This window comes from Canis lupus, chromosome 15 (assembly GCF_048164855.1).
Source record: "Canis lupus baileyi chromosome 15, mCanLup2.hap1, whole genome shotgun sequence".
NCBI classification, from domain to species: Eukaryota; Metazoa; Chordata; class Mammalia; order Carnivora; family Canidae; genus Canis; species Canis lupus.
The window spans coordinates 30,003,923-30,025,720 of record NC_132852.1 but is presented as its reverse complement, the minus strand read 5'-3'; the positions used below and the strand labels follow the sequence as shown (position 1 = coordinate 30,025,720).

Below are 21,798 nucleotides of genomic sequence, written 5' to 3'. Positions count from 1 at the left end.
GTCTTCCCTGAGTGAAGGAGTCTTTATTAGCAGTTTTTAGGACAATTCTTAATGATTTAGTTGCAGGAAAATTAAGCTCACTAACTTTATGCAGTTTTCTCAATGAAATATACACATTTGAACAATTTTTATTTTATAATATGAAACTATCACTACATTACAGGTTTTTCTTCCTCTTTCTTTCCTTTTTAAACAACCCTACCTTGATATCTTCAATGGCTCTGTATTTAGAAATCTTCATGCTTTTGCATTCTTTGAACTCCCAGTTTTAAAAAAATAAAATCTGAAATTACTATTATTCTGGCTGGGGAGTCATTAGTTCTCCAAAGGAAAAGTTCGGAACCTGACTTAGAAGTACTCAAACAGTATCCTTCTGGGCTGGCAAGTTTTTCTGAGTAGTAATTCAATACTTTGCTGAATGGCAAATACATTCTTGAAGAGGAAAAAAATGGCAAGAGGTGATAAAAAAAAAACAAAAACAAAATAAAAACAAAACCCCCAACCCTGTGCTGGCTTGGAGGTCCCCAGTGCCAAACAGTGATTTAAAGTAGCACACCATTTCCTTGGCCTCCCCTCTACTCAACTCTGCTAAAGAAACAAAAAGGGAAGTCAGAGAAGAAGCATCATGAGACCATAACTGAAACCAGAACTTTCTAAAGTAGAATCAGGGCATTTCACTTGATGGATCTATGAACTTAGCTGATAAGCTAGAAGTAAGCACTTAGAGATTCGCAGACTACCCACAAGGTAAGAGCCTGTCCAAAGAACTAGTTGGCACCAAGGGCTGATGGAAATTAATTGGTGTTAGTCTTGAACTTGGGCTTTGGCAGCATTTAAAAACACACAGAATGGTGGACAAGAAAAAAACGTTAGCATATCTTACAATTTATCCCATATTTAAAAAGAGGATACAAATCATCTCAAAAGAATAGTTCTATGGTCTATAATAAACTACTTCTAGCAAGGAGTTCAGAGGTACACAGGAGAACGCTACTCAAGGTTACACAAGTGAATTAGGAAATGCTTGCTTTCTGTTTTGTTAAATGTATATTGGAGCTTAAGTAAATTAATAAGACTGTCTTTAATTCCTCTCTGTCTTACAAGCTCTCTGGGTAGACCCTGTTATTTCTTCCTTCTTCAGCAGAATGAAAAGTGACCTTTGGGTGTTTCTCCTCATAAAACAAAATTATAATTTTTGTTGTAACACTGATTTCATTTGTTGCTAAACAGAAAGCAGATTCTAAGTTCCCAGCAATTGCTGAGCAAATGATTTGGTGTCACTAGATAGTGTTATCCTTAGAAAAATAAAATTGTCATGAAAGGTTATTTTCAAACATACAAGTTGTTATCTTTTCTTTCCTTTTTTCTGACAGTGCATTTCACTCATGATACAATGTAATCAGAGTCTACTACTTCTTAGAGCAACATCACAATGACAAATACTTTATAGGATGTCATAGATTTTGTAAAAAAGAGGGAGGGAGAGTCCCTTCTCACAGTGGATCATTGGCTGGTTGCAATTACAAGAGAGCTACATTTTCCTCTTACAAAGTCAATAATGTTTCCTTAGCTAACAAGTCAACTCCAGAAATACAGTTCTGCTATGTACTTTCTACTAATCACTCAGTTTTGTGTTAAGTACAAAATTTCCAAAGCCCGGAGTTGACAAACTTTCAAGCTGTCCCTTGAATCTTTTCCCTGATCCTATTCTAAAGGAGTAAAATCTATCTAGCCTGCAAAGCAAGTATTAGCAGTCCATTTGACTGGCTTAATTTGATACATCTATAGATCTCCTCAGGCTAAATGCAGAAGGCATACATTCGTAACTATACACTGCATTTTCTACCAATATCAATTTGGTTGGGAGGAGGTCATGTCAATGTAGAAAGTGTTAACCTATCACTTAGAAAATTAGTCAAAAGTTTTCAGCACCAAACAAAACAAATCAAAACAGAGAGGACTGATCAAGGATTCAGTTTTTCAGCAAACTTCTGAAATTACCATGTGACATTTAATGACATAGGTTAATTTATTCATCAACGAAAATACATTTAGAAATGAAAGTAGATGAAAGGTCAGAAGATAGAAAGTAGGAGGCAAATTCATGATCATATCCAACAAATCTAAAAAATCACAGCATATCAGAAAATAAAAGCCATATGGTCATTCAATAGATGCTGAATCAACATTTGATGAGATTAACAATCAATTTCCATAAGACTACCAAGTATTCTTATTCCCCCAGTCAAACCTGAATTTAATCAGGCATCCACATCAGGTTACTAATATGCAGCAAACACACAGGTCAGAGGAACACAATAAAAGACACACCATGAAATACAATCAGCAAAACCCAGACCCTGGAGAACTTTTCCAGGGAAATAAACTAGTTTTTTCAAAACAAAACTATAGGAGGATAAACAAAGAGAGTAGAATTAGAGATAGGCCAAGAGGATGAAAGAAAATAAAAATCTAAAATAGAGACATTTAAAAGAGTTAAAAGACATATAAACCACTCATATTGCACCACACTTACTTGGATCCTGATTCAAACATTTATAAATGTATGATATTTATAAGAGGAAATCTGATCACTGATTAGAAAATTAATATTTGTATGGGGTTATCATTAATTTGTGGGTGCCAAATGTACTGTGGTTATACTTAAAAACAGTCCTTAGCTTTTAGAGATGCATACTGAAATGTGTATATGTTCAATGATAACATGTCTGGAATTTGCTTCAAAATAATAAGAGGGAAGGGAAGTCAGTTGGATCAAGATGAAAAACATCTGCTAAATGCTGAAGTGGCTACATGGAGATTCATCATTCATTATTTCCCGTACTTTCATGTGTTTAGTATACATGTTTACATGTACATTATATGTTTAAAGATGTATTTACATATGTTTAAAATCACAAATGCAAAAAATATCCATTTCAGGCTTTTTGATACACGTCTTGATAAAGTAGAATTGGAATGATACTATCACCTAAAAATAGTTCCTTATAGCAAACAACTTAAATCATACTTAACACTGAGACTCTAGGAGAACTTCTCATTAATGTAAAGATCAAGCTAAGTATGTTGACTACCAACGCTATTATTTAACATCGCTCTCAAAGTTCCAACCAATGCAATACGCCAGGAATAATAATAATAAAAAAAACCCTGTCATATAACTGTAGGATGTGGGAAGATAAAATAATCATTATTCGACAGTCATTGGTAAAGTGCAGCCAAGATTATAGGACTGATGCTTTTCTCATCTGACTATAACATATGTCTGTTGATACGAAAGAACCCATTAAGAATAAAGAATATCACAGTTGGCCTAAAATTGTGAGTTACACAGATGCTCAAGGCAGTAAGGTACCTAAAAATCATGGAAGCACTGTCAAGACAGAAACTGATTTCTGACAAAACTTTAAAAAAAAATCTCACATTTCATTGTTTTTGCATAAAGGAGTCTCCTAAAAGTGTAGAAAAGACGGGATCTGGGCAATGCAGACAGTCTTCCTAGTATTTCACGTTTGAGCCAGGCCCTTTGGATGAACAGTCTGGAATACAAGCCTGGATGATAGTCCTTCAGTGGCACCTGTGCAGCTTTAAACCACCCCCTTCACATGGTTTCAGACCATTTAGCCAAGTGACTGACATTCTGCATTTGGGTGATGGTTGGTCATATAAATCGCCAGATTCTATTTCTATAAGCACCACATTTTCCTCACTCAAGTTAAAGGTTGCTACACATAAAGGAATTAGGCAGGGAAAGCATGTTTGAACATATGAATCTTTCCCTGTAACACTTGGCTAATTTCAGTTCATAGGTTTTCCCAGAACTCCCAGGGGTTTCTTCTTTCCAGGTTCGTGATCAGAATAGCAAAACACCCCTCCCTGTAACATGACGTGTTTAAATGTGTAGCCACAGTATTTAGGTTTCCAGCACAAATTCTGCATAACCAAGTAACACATGGACATCTAACTTTTTTCAACACCAATACTGTCGTTCATACATGACTAATCTGAACAGGAATAAGGCAAGGTTTCCAAAAACATGTAACTTTAAATGTTTTGCCTTAAAAAAAACCCAACTTGCTGCCCTGTCCTCCCCCATCCACCAAAGGACTAGCTGGTCTGTAATATTTAGTTCATATTAAGTCCTGTTTCTCTAAAGAGCATATATTTTTTTAGGTTACAGATGGGAACAGTGGGGGAGGTAATATTACAGGCAAATCCTATGCCTTTATGGAAACTGGGCCAAAATGATAAATTAACCCTGACTCCACAATGCCTAAAAAAGCTTTCCTTAAAGCCTTGGGGGTTTTTTGGTTTTGTTTTTAATTTCTGGGCCTCTACCCTCAAACCCAACAGGCACCTGTTTTTCTACTGTTGGCATTAATTGTTGTTGTTCAATGGGAAGGAAACAGACAGGTGTGCACGCTGAACTCTTTTTCTAAAGCACACAACATTTCTAAAAAAACTGGAGCCATGTGTTTAGTGTCTTATGACCATCATCTGGCCTAGCTGTTTTATACACACACATACACACACACACACACACATACACATATATATGTATACGTATGTATATGTATATATATACACACATCATTTGGTTGTTGGAAAAACTCAGTGGAAATCATCCTGCTTATAGTAAGACCAAAAAAGGGCATGTAGAAGCACATTGTTTTTTTTTTTTTTTTTTTTAAAAAGGTAGAGTAGAGGTCAGGGTTTTATCTAGGCTTGCCTGGCTATTTCCCACACTGCCAGAAACAAGGAATTTTAAGGTCCACACATGGGATCTTAGTTGTAATTTATTAGCTTTTCTTGGTGGTGATACATCTATCTGTGAATATGGATTAATAAAACACCTCCATCTCTTGGAGCTATAATAATTCAGAATGGTTGAGGTATTCACTCTTTTATTTTATTTTATTTTTTAAGATTTTATTCATTTATTTGAGAGAGCTAATGAGCCAGAGCATGAGCAGAGGAGAGGGAGAAGCAGACTCCCCGCTGAGCAGGGAGCCCAGCCTGGAGCTGGATCCCAGGACCCCGGGATCATGACCTGAGCCGAAGGCAGATGCTTAACTGACTGAGTCACCCAGGCACCCAATCTTCCTCCTTTTAAAACCTAAACCTCCTTTTAAAACTGTAGATGCTGCAAGTATGTGGCTAATACAGATCTTTGTTCTTTGCATCCATTTCTAAGGTGCTTCACACCCCAACACTGATCAGGAAAACAGCTCAAAGCAGGGAATCATGGCTGTTTAGTACACCAGCTGGAAGGGACCCATGGCTCTCCAAGACCACCTACACTCTAGACAAGCAAAACCAGATCCTAAACCAGGTTCACTTTGGCAATTCAATCCCTCACATTCCCATACAATCCCTGGAGGAGAGTCAAATGCCTTCGGCCAAGATCTGTCATTGATCCAAAAGCTTTCAAGAAGTCCAACACTTTGCAGTACTGAATGCTATGTCTAGTAGGAGTTTGCATTGCTAGTTATGCTCCAATGGGCATTGCTAATGTCTAGTGGCTAGTAAATTTGCCAGTTCAGTAACTGTAGAATCCAGTGACTACCATAATGAGGAGACATGTGCAGGGTTAGTTATGCTTCTGAACCCCACTGAGGGAGAGCAAACAGACGACACACCACTTCTGGTCAGATTTCTAAGCACGAAACAAAGCCTTACCAGGCCAAAGAGACCTTGTTAACCAGAAGAAACCAGACCTCTGACCTTATTATTTATAAAGGCCTGTTTTATTCATGGCTTTCTCCTTAAGAAATCCTTACCTCTGAAGAATTTTGAAATATAAAACATTTTGGTTAAAAGTAAGAGATTTTCCTTCATTATGCACCTCTGCAGTGTCTCACATGCTCAGTCCCTGGGATATTAATTGTCTCTTAGTAGAGACCTTAATGCCAAACGTTGCATTAAAAAACTCTAATACTTGAATTTTTCTCAAAGTCTGAGGAACTCAGGGGGGTGAGTCACTGTTCTGCAGAGAACACAAGTCCCCGGAATTAAATGTTGTTAATACAAATGGATCATAATCAGCAGACAGATGTAAAGATTCCGTGACCCTTCATTAAAGGATCTCATAATTCCTCCATCCTCCTCATTTTGCTTCCTAGATTTTTAAATCTAATCAACTAGTATTAGAAGTTAATTCACTGGTTACCAAACTAAGCTATGTGTTTATTCGTGAAAACTTTTTAGGCTCAATTTTACCCTTTGCCCAATTCAAGCCTCCACGTGTCAGCTTGGCTGCTTTGTTTGCCTGTTTTCATTTTTTAATTGGCATGTTTGTTTGTCTTCAGGATTCAAAGACCATTTTATCTGTGAATTATTTTAGTTGTAAATGATGAATTTTGGTTGTTCAAAGGTCAACAGGCAGAACACATGGATGAACAGATGGAGATTATAAATGAAAACAGTGTCAAAATATTTCTTCTAAAGTCAGAACTAGGCGTTGGTAAAGCCAGTGATATCCACAAGAATTGCTGGCTACACATTATTAAAAAAAAAAAAAAAATCTTACCCATGCATATTAGAAAGTAAATAGAAAGTAGTCAAATGGTGGATGTTGGGGGGCAGAGGAGAGAATAGGATGGATGTTGGTGTTGGGTCTGTGAAATCTTAGGACCTAAAGATTCTTGGGACCTAAACAGTCAATGTAAAGTTCAATTCAATTAGGAGGGTCTGAGATGCCAATTTTGTGATGTTTACATAAGGCTCTAATATCCCTCAAGGATCAAATTTAGGTGATAATAAGAGGGCTCATTTTATCTTATTTTATTTTTTAAAGATTTTATTTATTTAAGAGAGAGAGAGAGAGAGAGAGAGATAGTGAGAGAGAGCATGAGCTGGGCAAAGGGAGACAAAGAAGCAGACTCCCTGCTGAGCAGGGAGCCTGACACGGGGCTCAATCCCAGGACCCTGAGATCATGACCTGAACTGACTAAGCCACACAGGCACCCCAGGAGGGTTTATTTTAACTGGAGAACTTTTGATGTTACTTTCCTCCATTTCTTTTTTTTTCCTGTTGAACGCACCAAACTCCTTGGGCTGCTGAGCTGGAAAACTATAGTTTATCATAAAGTCTAGCTTCAAATCCTGATGTGAAGTTAAGAGTTTCCTGTGTAGAGCTATAAACACATCAGCATGGCAATAAGGAAACTTGTAGAAACTGAAAAAGTCTAATGACATGTAATCTGCTAAATGGGCAAGGTGATGTATTACATGGAAAAGCACATCCTGGAGAAAGGCAAAGTAAGTATATAAAGTGGAGGTAAAAAGAGAAAAGGTGAGTGAGATAGGAACTGAGTCATGGTCTTCTGATTTGTGGGGCCTGTGCTCCATGCTCTAAATGACACTGATGACCATTTCAGCAACTCTGTAAAAGAAGATATGAAAGATCCAATTCTAGAGATAATGAATATATCTGATTTATCAAAAAATGTTGCTCTCTTTTAGAAGAAACTCTGACGAGGCATAGTGTGAGGTCAGAACAAAGTTGCAACTGCTCTTAGATGAGAGAACCACAGGGGCAGAGGTCTAGACAGATGGAATCCATCACTATCATAAGTGATTACAAGAGAGATCAGGGGTGGCACTGAAGTCTTAGCCATAACTATCCTCAAATGGTCCGGAGCATTTTATAGTCAAAATAACAAAGAGAATACCCTCTATGCTCAGCTAAATCTGATGACTTAATAAGGTAAAATGACATGTTCAAAGAGAGATGAGAAGTAATCATTTTAAGAGGTTGACATGGATCGGTACTGATTCCAAATATAGAACTTGCTCTGTGTAGCACATTTCCAATTCCCTAGGCATACTTTAAAATAGGAGGCAAGGGCTTTAAAAATGATTCAAAAGTTGAAGAACATTCACCGTTGCTGCTAACGAGGCAAAGTATGTTGAGGTTCCCTGTCATGCTTCTCTCATTCCCTACCTCCAACCCCTTTTATCACAAAATAGTAACAATAAAAACCTCGTTATCATCTTGTATAAGACTATTAACTCCTTACAGGCAATTCCTACTAAATGTATTATCCAAAAAGGAAACTGAATTGAAAGATGAAAAAAGGTTGTAACAAGTTATATCAGACCGTCATCACCAGGGGTGCCTGGGTGGTTCAGTGATTGAGCATCTGCCTTTGGCTCAGGCCTTGATCCCGAGGTCTTGGGACTGGGTCACACATCCCCGTGGGGAGCGTGCTTCTCCCTCTGCCTATGTCTCTGCCTCTTGCTTGGTGTCTCTCACGAATAAATAAAAAAAAAAATCTTAAAAAAAAAAGTTTGAAGTCTGTCATCATCACCTGTAATAGAAATAATTTTTCTATCCTAGGAGCAAGAAAGTTAGACATTTTATCTTGATTCCTGCCCATGCTGAAATTGAGGTCTATGGAAATACTGTTCGGGCCATAGTTTCTACAAAATGTAGGAAACTTGCCATCACAATCATTGATGGCTCACAGAGAAAAGTATAAGAAGAGCCATGTCTGGCTTACTGACTAATTACTCAGGTGAATGCTCTTGCCCAATATCCAGCTTGGTGTGAAATCTTAAAAAAGGAGTGCCGTTTTTCTGAGAAGACAGTAATGCTTCTGCTGCCCTTCTTATAGAAGAATGAGTCTACCCATTCCTGATAGTCACATTTCCAGAATAAGACACTTCATAAATTATATCCCAACGAAGCTAAGAGCTAAACACCAAAAATTACATGAAGTGGGCTCACAACCACCACCATTTCTACTGGGCATGCTACTTAACATGTCCTGGACTTAAGGTAATCTTCAAGATAGGTAAAGGAAATGAGAAGTAGAGAGAGAAGACATTTTCTGATTGCAGACACAGTAGAGTTCTCTGGGTATCACATTTTCTTCTTAAGCCTCTTTTTCCTTTTTTTTTTTTTAATATTTTATTTATTTATTTGTTTATTTGTTTGTTTATTTGTTTATTTATTTATTTTAGAACTAGAGAGTGTGTGTGTGTGACGGGGAGGGGCAGGAGGAGAGGGGGGGAGAGAGAGAGAGAGAGAGAGAGAGAATCTCAAGCAGACTCCCTGCTGAGCATGGAGCCTGATGCAGAAGTCCCAGCTAACGTTACTGAGATCATGACCTGAGCTGAAACCAAGAATCCAACACTTAACCTACTGAGCCACCCAGGTGCCCCAGCATCTTCCTCTTTATGCCATTAAAAACTATTTTTTCTAGTAACCTTGTCTTTTAAAATAAAATCATATTCATCTAGCTCAGTGGGTATTTGGTATCCATAATGTTTTCTGTAAATTGTAAAGTTAGGTCTTTTCTTTTTCTTTCTTTCTTTCTTTCTTTCTTTCTTTCTTTCTTTCTTTCTTTCTTTCTTTCTTTCTTTCTTTCTTTCTTTCTTTCTTTCTTCCTTTCTTTCTTCTTTCTTCTTTCTTTCTTCTTTCCCTCCCTTCCTTCCTTCCTTCCTTCCTTCCTTCCTTCCTTCCTTCTTTCTTTTGGAAGAGAAATAAATGCTAAGGAAACAACTTATCTGTATGGTAAAGGCAATAAAATTTCCAGCAAAGAACAAGAAGACAGATATTCTAACCCTGTAGTAGTAACAGTAACCTTAAGAAATAGATAACCTTTTACTCTCTTCACAGGGCTAAAAGAGGTGAGCAGCACGCCTGTGTTCTTAGGATAACACATAATGTGGAGAAGGATTCCAAGCGAAGCATCCTGTCTCCTGGGTCTTTCATTCTATGACTGCATATCTGAACTTGTAGTTAAAAATAAACAGACAACAAAAAACAACATCTTTTCCATAGGCTGTTAGAGAAGTCCTGTTCTTCTGCCTTCCAGAAAGCACTACTCTCTCCATTTTCCTGTGTTTGTAAGCTGTATGTCAGGGAATAAGACTTAAAATATTACTTTTAGTTTATGCATTCTTAACAGAAGACAAGAGGCCAGTGCTGTTCAAGTCAATTTGTTTTTTTGGCTTAAGCTCAAGGGGAAAATGCTCAGTTTATGTTATCTACTGTCCTGTTGTCTGCTTCAGAATAAAACAGTTATCTTCTCTGTTAAGCTTTGCTAAGAACTAGAAAATGAAACCAATCCTAAATAGTGTAGTATTCATTTGGAAAGTTATCAGAAATTCTATTTTATGGGACACCTGGCTGGCTCAGGCAATGAAGCATGTGACTGACTCTTGATCTCGAGGTTATAAGTTCGAGCCGCAGGTTGGGTATAGAGATTTCTTAAACATAAAATCTTAAAAAAAAAAATTATTTTGTGCAACAATACTTCAGGGATTCTATTTACTCTCCATTCAACATATCCTCCTTTTTCTTCTCAAAATTATTTTTAAGAAAATTATTTAATTTCATTTATTAATAATTTCAAAGTTAGAAAAACTACCTCATTTATTTCTTTATGAAGCTAATGTAAGGGGGATTATGCATGTACATACTATAAATGCATTTACAAATATAAATATGCTGAGTTATGCACATCATCGGGGAGCTATGGCAACTGGAACTATTCCAAACAAAATGCTAAACTTAGTTTTATGGTGCCTGCACAATATTTGATATTCGCATAAGATCTGTGATTGACCTCAGTGCAATATTAATATTATTAGATCCTTTGAAAGCTGATTGTACTCAGCAAATAGGGAGGAAAGAAAAAGAAAGGTGTATTTCTAAGAGATGTGGATAAATTATATATAATGAAAAATGATCTCCAGTGACATTTGAAATTAGACTCATTTTGTTGACTGCTAATTATTCTTTAACCTCATTTCCATATAACATATAAATCACCTACTAGAAGGTTTTATATTTTATTTTTTCACCTACAAGATGGTTTTAAAAATGGGTCCTGAAAAAAATAAATAAATAAAAAATATAAATAAATAAATAAATAAATAAATAAATAAATAAATAAAAATGGGTCCTGCAGTAGCACCCCTAGCTGAAAGTCCTGACAATCATGTCAAAACGAGCAACCCAGACAGAAATGGACTATTCTAATTAGCTCAACAGAGGACAGCTTTCTTCTCTTTTGGTTAGATTACATGGAAGTTATCATCTAATCAGACTTGCTTACCATGCCCACCCTTAATAAAACTTCATGTGGCATGTCAGAGAGTAGCAGGCATAATTAAAATTTTCTTTTTAATTATTTTTTTTCTTTATTTATTTATGATAGTCACACACAGAGAGAGAGAGAGAGGCAGAGACACAGGCAGAGGGAGAAGCAGGCTCCATGCAGCGGGAGCCCGATGTGGGATTCGATCCCCGGTCTCCAGGATCGCGCCCTGGGCCAAAGGCAGGCGCCAAACCACTGCGCCACCCAGGGATCCCAGCAGGCATAATTAAAGTGTGGGCTACTGGCAGATGACTGCAAAACTGGAATAGGAATGTATAACATAGCCTTGAGTTGCTTCATTTTCATTAGCCTCTAAATAGCAAAGCTGTTACATCGTTTTTTCAAACTGCAAGTGTGAAAGAGACATGACTAAGCCATTGAACTCTGTACTTTCAAATGCATCATTAACATTTTTAGCTCAGCAACCTTTGTTTCCTAAAAATAAGCAGTCCATGTTGAGCAGAAATGTCAAGAAATCAATAAAAGTAATCAGGGAGAGTGTTCAGTGTCCTTGAGAAAAGCTCTGAGGGCAGAAAAGTTAACATTCCTATGTTTCCTTCCATAATAAAAAGAAAAAGCAATACGTTAAATTACTTTGGTAAAAAAAATACACACACACACACACACACACACACACACACACACACACACGTGTCAAATCTGACCCTGGACCATACTGCAGAGTTAATGGGGTTGCTTTCCATTATAAAGATCCACAGCTGAAAGCTGCCATAAAAAACTGACTCCTGGGTTGCTTGGGTGGCTCAGTGGTTGAGCATCTGCCTTTGGCTCAGGTCGTGATCCCGGTGGGGTCCCGGGATCAAATCCCACATTGGGCTCCCCGCAGGGAGCCTGCTTCTCCCTCTGCCTGTGTCTCTGCCTCTCTCTCTGTGTCTGTCATAAATAAATAAATAAAATCTTAAAAAAAAAGTGACTCCCATCTGCAGAGTTACATATACCCACGTGTGATAACAAGCAACAGAGAAGAAAGCCTCATGTTAACACTTAGTTGCTTTAGCTCACTATTTCTATCATTTCTGAGGAAAGATATTGAGGGAAAGGAAATAATTTTCTAGTGACTTCAACGTACCAAGGAAAAACTATATAGGACATCATAAAACCCTCAGAAGAACCTGTAAATTCTATATTTCTTCTTCCACTTAGAAAGTGAATAAGGTCTGGGGCACCTGGGTGGCTCAGTTGGTTGAGTGTCTGACTCTTGGTTTAGGCTTAGGTCATGATCTCAGGGTTGCGAGATTGAGCCCTGAATTGGGCTCCTTGCTCAACCCAGAGTTGGCTTGAGGATTCTCTCTCCCTCTCCATCTGTGCCCGCCCCCCACGTGTCCCCACTCTCTCTTAAACAAATAAATAAATCTTAAAAAAAAAAAGTATACAAAATCTCAGAGAGAGTAAGGAGTTTGCCAAGGTTCTAGAGATAAAAAAGTTGCAGTTAAGATTCAAACTCAGATACCTGATTTTCAAGTCCCTGTGTCTCTTCAGTGGTGGTTCTTACTATTTTGAGGGCCACAGACTCCTTTCACAATCTGGGGAATGCTATAGCTTTTTGTTTATGTCTGCAAATAAAAACCCATCATACAATCCTGGGGTATCATGGACCCCCTCCTCTAAAGCCAATTCATGGTTATTCCACAGATCTCCAGTCAAGAATTCTTGGTATGAGGTCTGTTTCTTAAAGACCTTTAACCTCTCCTATAATTCGAAATACTCAATATCATGATACCATGAGAAAAAGCTATTTCCTTCTATTCATTATTACTTACTTTGTATCAAAGGCCTTTCTCAATAATCTCTGTTAACCATATTAGAAGCAAATGTAAAAACACTTAAAATATCTCCAAAATTATAGCAGATCAAGATAAGATAAAAAATATAAATTAAGAAATGAAAGTTTATTTAGGAGAGTTTTTTTGTATAACAGTGATTAGCTTTTTGAAGTTTATTACAAATAATGACACTCTGTTGTACAGATTACCTATGATAATGAAAGGATATTCTATTTAAAAGGTGTCCCTAACCAGAACATATGAACAGACATCTCTCCAAGAAGACATGCAGATGGCCAAGAGACACATGAAAAGATGCTCAGCATCACTCATCATCAGGGAAAATTCAAATCAAAATCATAATGAGATGTCACCTCACACCTGTCAGAATGGCTAAAATCAAAAACATAAGAAACAACAAATGTTGGTAAGCATGTGGAGAAAAAGGAATCCTTGTGCACTGTTGGTGGGAACGCATATTAAGAAGAGGATTATCATGGATACAGTATAATTTCACTAGTAGGTATTTATCCAAAGAATGCAAAAAAAAAAAAACAAAACATGCTAATTTGAAAAGATACATGGATCCCTACTCTAGCAGCATTATTTACAACAGCCAAATTATGGAAGTAGCCCAAGTGTCCAACAATAGATAATAAAGAAAATGTGGTATATATAGAACGAAATATTACTTAGCCATGAAAAAAAAAGAAACCTTGCCATTTGCAACAACATGGATGGATCTAGAAAGTATGCTGTGAAGTGAAATAAGTCAGTCAGAGAAAGACAAATAGCATATGATTTCACTCATTTGTGGAATATAAGAAACAAAATAAAGGAAGACAGAAAAGCCAAAAACCAGACTCTTAACCACAGAGAACAAACTGCTGGTTACCAAAAAACAGGAGGGGGACAGATGGGCAAGATGGGTGATGAGGATTAAGAGTACACTTATCATGATGAGCACCAAGTCATGTATGGAGCTGCTGAATCTGTATATTGTACACTTGAAACTACTAAAACACTGTATAGTAATGCCACTGAAATTAACAACAAAAAAGGAAACTTAAAAAATAAATAAAATTTAAAAAGGTGCCCCCACAACTTAAAAAAAAATCCTTTGTATCTATAATTTTAGAAGCTGGTAGCAGGGGAGGAGGACAAAGAGAAAGAGAATCTCCAGTATTTTCCTTTTTATTGAGAGAAAAAAAATCTTAATGGTCTTAGATATTCTTGCTGTTAAGCTTGGACTAGCATTATTTAACATAGAAATCTAATTTTCTGGAAGGCAGATGCAGCAACAACTTATTTTAACAAAAATCCACATTCCTTCTACAAGAAACAAAACACCAATACCATAAACCTTGTAGACATATTTTTAATTTATGTGTGTTTGTTTTGAAATGCAAGCTTCAAAATACCAGGGGTTGTACTTAAATCTTTTTTATAATACAATTTTTAATGGAGAATTCAAAGTTGAATTATTTTAATATTTAGCACAGATTCACCGATATAGTTCTAAATATTGTTGGTCATGAAATTTAGCTCAGGATAATATTACTATATACTTATGATGATTTTTTTGCTACTAATCAACATAAATATAACAATACATGTTTATTTTATAGAAAAAGAATGGCAAGTCTGCTATATCAAATAATTGGTTATAAATTACTCTAATTAACTGAATAAAAAGTACCATTTATCAAATGATGAATAAGCACTGCATCCAAGTACAATTTTCCTTTAAAATGCACTGCTTTTATGTTTTTGGAATTTTCAAATATCATTGGAATAAAAGACATAAACTGGTTTCACAATAGGACTTTGTAAACTTACCAAATAATTGAAATTAGTTAACTTTGATAGTAATTAAATAGCATTTATCTACAAGGAAGCAGAAAAGATTCATTTCTAAAGCTTTCTTTTGTTGAAATCCTATTTTAAAGGATTGATTTTGACTATGAGTTTTAATGGCCAACTAAATCAAATAATATAAGATTAACATTTGATGAAATATTATTTGAGAAAATCCAAAAAAAAAAAAATCCCACTAATATTTCCTTACAATTCCAATCTCCAGGTCTCAAGAACTACCATCTTGAATCTTTTTGAGGATCTAAAATATAGATGTAATCCTGGATCTATCTACATATGGATCTATCTGAAAACCTTTGGCAAAGTTTTCATCTAAGATGAGCTTCTTGACAGTCACAAACCTTTTATGATCTTACTACCTTGCTTTCAGCTTAGAGATTTAGAGACACAGATTTGGCATCTGTGAAGCTGGTATAGGTGTCCAAACCTATACTAGTCTGGATCATCTTTATCAGTCCAATTTATCTCATTTTGCTAAATCCTCTCTCTGCAAGAAAATTCCTCTTTGACTTGGTTTACACCCTTCATATCCATGGGTGTCTACTCCATCCCTATGGCTTAAACCAGGTCATTCTTCTCCTGTTCTATCCACTACCCATGTCCTACATGCTCAAGTTCCTGAAAGAATCCTAGTCTTTCTTCTCTTTTCCCTAATTTATAGCCTAAGGCTAAACCTTTGTCTTTAATGATTAACTTTATATTCCTGGGTTGGACCACACTCTTACTTATTTTCCCTGGCCCTCTGGCTCCTTCTACTACTTGGTACAACCATCTCTCTGACCCAGCCACAGCCGCTACCTAGGCAAGCAGAATCCTAGTTTTTGGCCCTGTTTGTCCTAGCCTCCCAGTAGTGTGAGTTACACAAAAAGGGATGAGAATATTGTCATTTAATAATCAGTAGTCCTCATTTCTTAAAAGTAAAAAGAAAATCTATCAAAGGCAGAGATCAGTTTCCTTCTCTAGGAGGAGAAGTACAGTTCCACTACTAGATCAAGATTCACTAGCTGTCATGCCCCACCTGAAACAAGACTGTTGGATTTAGCAAATCAAAATACCGGATACTCAATTAAATTTAAATTTCCTATAAATAATTAATCCTTTTTAGTGTAAATATGCCCTATTCACTATTTGGGACATACTTTAAAAATTATGCATTTGTTTATTAGGAACTAAAATTTAATTGGGTATCCTGTAATTTATCAGGCAACTCTAACAATGTATGACTTTTTTTTTTCAACTGAGAGGATGAACAATATCACACACACACACAGTCATAAAAACAAACCACAGGGTTTTTTTTTTCATTCAGCTCTGAAACTGGTTTTATCAAATTGGCAAAATATTACAGCTACACTACTATATTGTTGCTGGACCTTAGGGATTTCCATTCCATTTCTGTTGTGATTGAACCAAAGGGGGTGGGGGGAACTTTCAAATTAAAACTTACTCCAGGCTAACAAAATCGACTCCCACCCCTCTCCCCCAATCCCTCACCCCCTTCCTCTGCACTTTGCAAGTCTTAAGATTCAAGTCCAAAGGCAATAATGACTTAGGATTTAATAACATCACCAACGGAAAGGCTTGCTTCTGAGCTCAAAGCAGACTGGGAATAGACACTGCAAAAATCTCAGAGTCAGGTTTTCAACAATATTCTGTATCTATAGGTCTCACTACACCAAGGAGGTATAATATAAGCACATCTAGAGTCCCCAGAGGAGGCTGAATTTGCTCTGCTCTCAGCACAAATACCATAGCATATAAGGTAATTCCTGAGTTCTGCAGGTTAAAGGGCAGAGGGTGAAGAGATGCAGAGACAACTTTCAAACTATATGCTACTAATACTCATAGCAGGCTCTCCGACATGAAGGCACAGAAGAAGAGGTCACAAAGCTTGGTCATCACATCCCTATTTCACTTAGCCACCATACAAGTGGCTGAGTCAGTCACAATAGGAAATAGTGTTGATGGAAAAGAGGGGAAACAATGTTGGCAAAATGGAACTTGTTCAGTGTATAGGAATCTGCTTTGGTAAAAGGCTCAAATTTTACCACGTTGAAAAGGTAGACGGCATTGGTGTTTGTTAAAGAAGAATCTAGACTAATACAAAGAGTATTAGTCTTCAAATATATCAAAGTTAGACATATGGAATGTTTATTTAAGGGAGTAGAAGTTGGGTACTCCAGGAACACCAATTTTCAGCTGAATATATGAAATAAAAGATAAAATGGGTAACCTCTGCTAGGTTGGGCTTTTTTTTTTTTTTTTAATTCAAGAGAGAGAGGCAGAGACACAGGCAGAGGGAGAAGCAGGCTCCATGCAGGGAGCCGGACATGGGACTCGATCCTGGGTCTCCAGGATCAGACCCTGGGCTGAAGGCGGTGCTAAACCGCTGAGTCACCTGTGCTGCCCGGGCATTTTCTTATAACTAAAGAAAGCACAGACTAGTTAACATTTGGGACTCACAGCGGTGGGGTGAGACCTGGAGTTGGGCCAATTCAAGATTTCTTTCAACTTGGGATTCTCTGATCGGAAGGAGAGAATGAAACAGTTTATCGGTGATGCTGGCAGTTTGGTCTAAATTCAACAATTTTCCTATTTAAGCAAGATCTGACAAGATTTTACAGACCACAAAATAATACATAGTCGTCTTCATCTCAAGCATCCTGGTTCTAATTCGTCAACTTGTAAGTGGTGCACATTGAGACAGGAAATAAAGAGTAGATCAAGAGGAGATCCCATTACTAAGTGGAAAATGCCTAATGTTCCTTATATATTTTCTACTTCTATAAATCTCAACAGCAAAACTTTTGCCATTTTAGCAGTTTTTGTCAAGTACAGCAGAAAGTAGTTAAAATATGTGGTTACTTGTCATACACTGATTGCTAGTCCTAAAAGCTATGCTTTATTAAATTAAAAAATTCACTTGGCTATCAAAGAATATTTCTGTGCTCACATTTTAACATATATTTAACAACAGAAATGACTCTACATTTTATTAAGGCAAGCCAATATTTTCAATGATCATAAAAAGCATAGCCCAATGATCACAAATCTAGAATGACAGGCATTAATGCATCTCTGTCCCCACAGATTACTAATTTCATTGATGAGACTTCCTATAGCTTTTATTGGCCATCAGCAGATGAACAGGGGGTGGGGGTGACAAAATGCCCCAGTACCAATAAAATCTGCCTGTAAATGATAAATATGAGCTTGTTTGTACTAGGACTCGAAGAACACTGTATTTCAGTGATATTTTTTTTTAGCAGAAATACTTGAACACATTCCATTAACTTCCTAACAGTAGTGGCAAAATAAAGCAGGGAATAATCAGATTTATTGTGCAGAAATACAGGCAATATTTACACATTTTTCACAAATCTAAACTGGTTTGAGCCTTGGGAAATAAAATCTTGCCTTCTAATACAGATTTTGAACCACCCCTTTTGTTTGGTTGTTCTGCTGTTGTCTCATCATAAAATATGAGAACACTTATTTCTAACATTGTAAACGTGACATACAGATGAATCTTCCAGTCCATTATACAAGAGTTCTTTCACTGCATCTTCTGCAAAGCTACTTATACAATTTAGTAAACCTTTAGAATACTTAAGCCTGATAGTATCACTGCTCCTCACTTGAAAATATCTTGAAATTATAGACCCTTAAAAAAAGAAATGATCATTTTGAAGATTCAACTCTCAATTCATTTAATCCAGCCCAAAAAAATCACTATAAAAATTCCCCAGTCTGTTACACTTTTTATTTGCTACACCTTCCACCCTTCACTTTTACTACCTCCCCAGAGGGTAATAGGAGATGGAGAAACGGGGAGAAAAAAGATGAGGAAAACATTATTTTTAGCTCACCTTGCATATATCATCCCTCTGCTAAGATGGCTGGTGGGCAACTGGCAATTTGTTAAATTAACTCATTTCCTCTGAATCATTCTTTGTTACTGAAGGGCCACAGCTCTGTTCTATAAAGAGCCATTAGTTTATAAGTGCTTGTTCAGCATATCCCATTTTTGCTGATGGTATCTGAAATTAACCAGTGTACTGCAATCAGCACATGCAAAGGAGTCACGGGGATGAGGAGAGTAAAACCATCCTTATCAGAAGTCATTACTATACAGATCTAGCATGTCCCTAGAGAAAGCATCATTTTCTGAATGTGTTGAATGTGTTATAACACTTCTTCAATGAAAATAATGGGCGTTTAGCCATTGAGAGTCTCTAAAGTCCTCAAAAGAACACAGCATAAACAATGAAGAATACTAAACCAAAAAATTGACTTTGCATATACCATCATGTGCAGAACTATTTTTTAAATGACCTATTATTACTGGAGAGGAAACAGACTAATTTTATTTGATCCTATTATAGACTCTTGGACTTCCGATTCAATGTCTCCAATCCCACTAGAAAAGCCTAGGAATCATCATAATTGTATAACTTTGCATGTTAAGTTATAAATACAGCATTAGTGCTCCCACCAAATATTTGTGAAAATAATAAAAATTTTAAAAAATCATCAACAGGGGCACCCGGGTGGCTCAGTGGTTGAGCGTCTGCCTTTGGCTCAAGTCATGATCCTAGGGTCCCGGGATCGAGTCCCACATCCTGCTTCTCCCTCTGCCTGTGTCTCTGCCTCTCTGTGTCTCTCTTGGATAAATACATAAAATCTTTAAAAAGAAAATCATCAACAGATAGTTCTACACTATCATGAGACAAAAGAGATCAAAGTCTGTCAGGTTACTTGGGAAGTCAAACAGATGAAAGGATGTTTCAAAACAAATAGTATTTATTATAGTTTTCAGCCTCACTATAAAACAATGAAGGAGATAACAAAACCTGAAGAGTCCAGAAAGGTCAGGGCAATCCCCTCCCTGCTCTGTATGATTCGTGTTCAGGCTCCAATTGGTTCAGAGCCCTGTCAGGCTTCAGGGCCAGACAAGAAGGCCAAAGAGGTGGAGAATGTCTCAAAAGCTTCACAAATTGTCTCCAAACTCCCTCCTCTCCTTTTGAGACAGGAATTGTTCAAATTATGTAGGAAATTAAAATATAAAAATATTTCTGTAAACAAATAGAAAATATAATTAAATACTATCCAGCTATTGATTTATTTAAGAAGTCATTATCAAACTCAAGCAAAAAAGCACTTTTAGGGTACATTTGGTAATGTTTATGCTTGCTTGAATTATTGTTGAAAAACCTAGCCATTGGAGAGAGAGGAAAGAATTAAAAAACAAAAGGAGGACTGTAAGACAAAGTTAAAATAGTTTAAGCAACCTTGTGATTTACCTCCTTTTCTGTATTTCTCCCTTCCTCAAATTCTAAGAGCTGACTGATAATTTTACAAGTGAGAATTCACAGTAATTCAGAACATTCATGAATCTATTCTCCTTTGAAAGCTCATCTCTAGAAGCCCCTGGTGGCTCAGTTGGTTAATTGTCCAACTTTTTTTGGTTCCACTCAGGTCATGATCTCAGAGCTGTGAGATTGAGTCCCACATGGGGGCTCCCTCTCTCTCTCTCCCTTTGCTCCTCCTCCTGCTCTCTCTCTCTCTCTCTCTCTCTCTCTCTCAAATAAATAAATGAATCTTTGAAAGCTCATCTCTACCAACACGATTGCCCGAATACAAGTTGATGTTTGTTTCAACAGGGTCACGTGATTTTTATATGTATATGATTACAAGTATGACCATAAGGCATATCTGAACTTAGAATGACATGGTTTTCCAAAGTCCAAATGTCTTTCCACAAGGTTTCTGAGAGAAATAAGTGATGAACTAGAGCAATTTTTTAGATGTAGGGAGTCTCTGATCAATGCTTTCAAGATAGAGCTGGGGACATGTTTTCCTTAAACATCCATTTCTTATTGATTTTTTGTGTTCTAAGTTACTTTTATCTTTATGACAGGAAAAATAAATCAAAGGTTTTCTAATTTTGATACTAGGTGTGTAAGCTGACTCAATGATAAGGAAGTGAGGTCTGACTTGGAAAATCCGAAGTTTAGATTTTCTGAAAAGATATTGGATCATTAGTAGGGCGCCTGGCTGGCATTGCTGTAGAGCATGCAACTCTGAATCTTGGGGTTGTTCACATTGGGAATACAGCTTACTTAAAAATAATTAATTAATTAATTTTTTAAGAAAGACACTGGATCATTGATATACACACAGAGTGAGTATGTGAGTGCGTGTGTGTGTATGTTGTACAATTAAGCCAGTGCCCCCTAAACTTACATGTTAGAAAATAGAGAAGATTTGTACAGGATCACAAATGTTACTTACAAAAATCAAGGTGCTCTGTAAACACTAATAGGGACCTGATTTCATTTGCTGAAAAAAACTTCCCAGGGGAAGCACCATTGATGTGGGACCGAAGGAGAAGCTAAGTATGTAAGCAAAGGGCCAGGGTGGGGGAGGAGTCGGGAGGTGGGTGGATGGATTTTAGATTTTTAGAGGACGGGACTTGTTTTAAGATCCAAAAGCAGGAAGGGGCAAGGCCAGTTCAGTAAGTGATTCTGGATCAGTGTAGCAAGGGTCAACAGAGTAGGCACGGGCTGGAGGAGGTGGGTCAGGAACATGCAGAGTCCTCCACACACATGATATTTGTTATTTTAAAAGTGTGTAGTCTTATTGGGGTGAGCGCTGGGTGTTATATGGAAGTGCTGAATCACTAAATTGTATACCAGGGACTAATATCACACGGTATGTTAACTAACTGGAATTTAAATAAAAAGTTAAAACACATGCAGTATATTTATTTCTATGAATTGCATGTTTCTTTTGTACTCTTATGTCCCTTACCAAGTAACTTCTCACACCCTCTGTTCACAGATATACAAGTTAGCTCAACTCTTTTAGCTGATAGGCAGGATTAACCCAAGGTACCAATTAGAATAAGGCTTTATTGTATTTGTGGTGAGAAAGAGGTAGTTGTTAAAAAATTAAAAAGGGGTGTAGTTTTTTTAAAGGTAATTCTATTTATGTGATTATAT

General features: G+C 36.8%; 1 protein-coding gene across 16 annotated transcripts in view; it reads right to left on the bottom strand.

Annotated features, from left to right (window-relative positions):
• NRG1 (neuregulin 1) overlaps positions 1–21,798 on the bottom strand; it is a 1,074,255-nt gene that overhangs the window by 44,841 nt on the left and 1,007,616 nt on the right. The gene's annotated exons all lie outside the window — the stretch shown is intronic.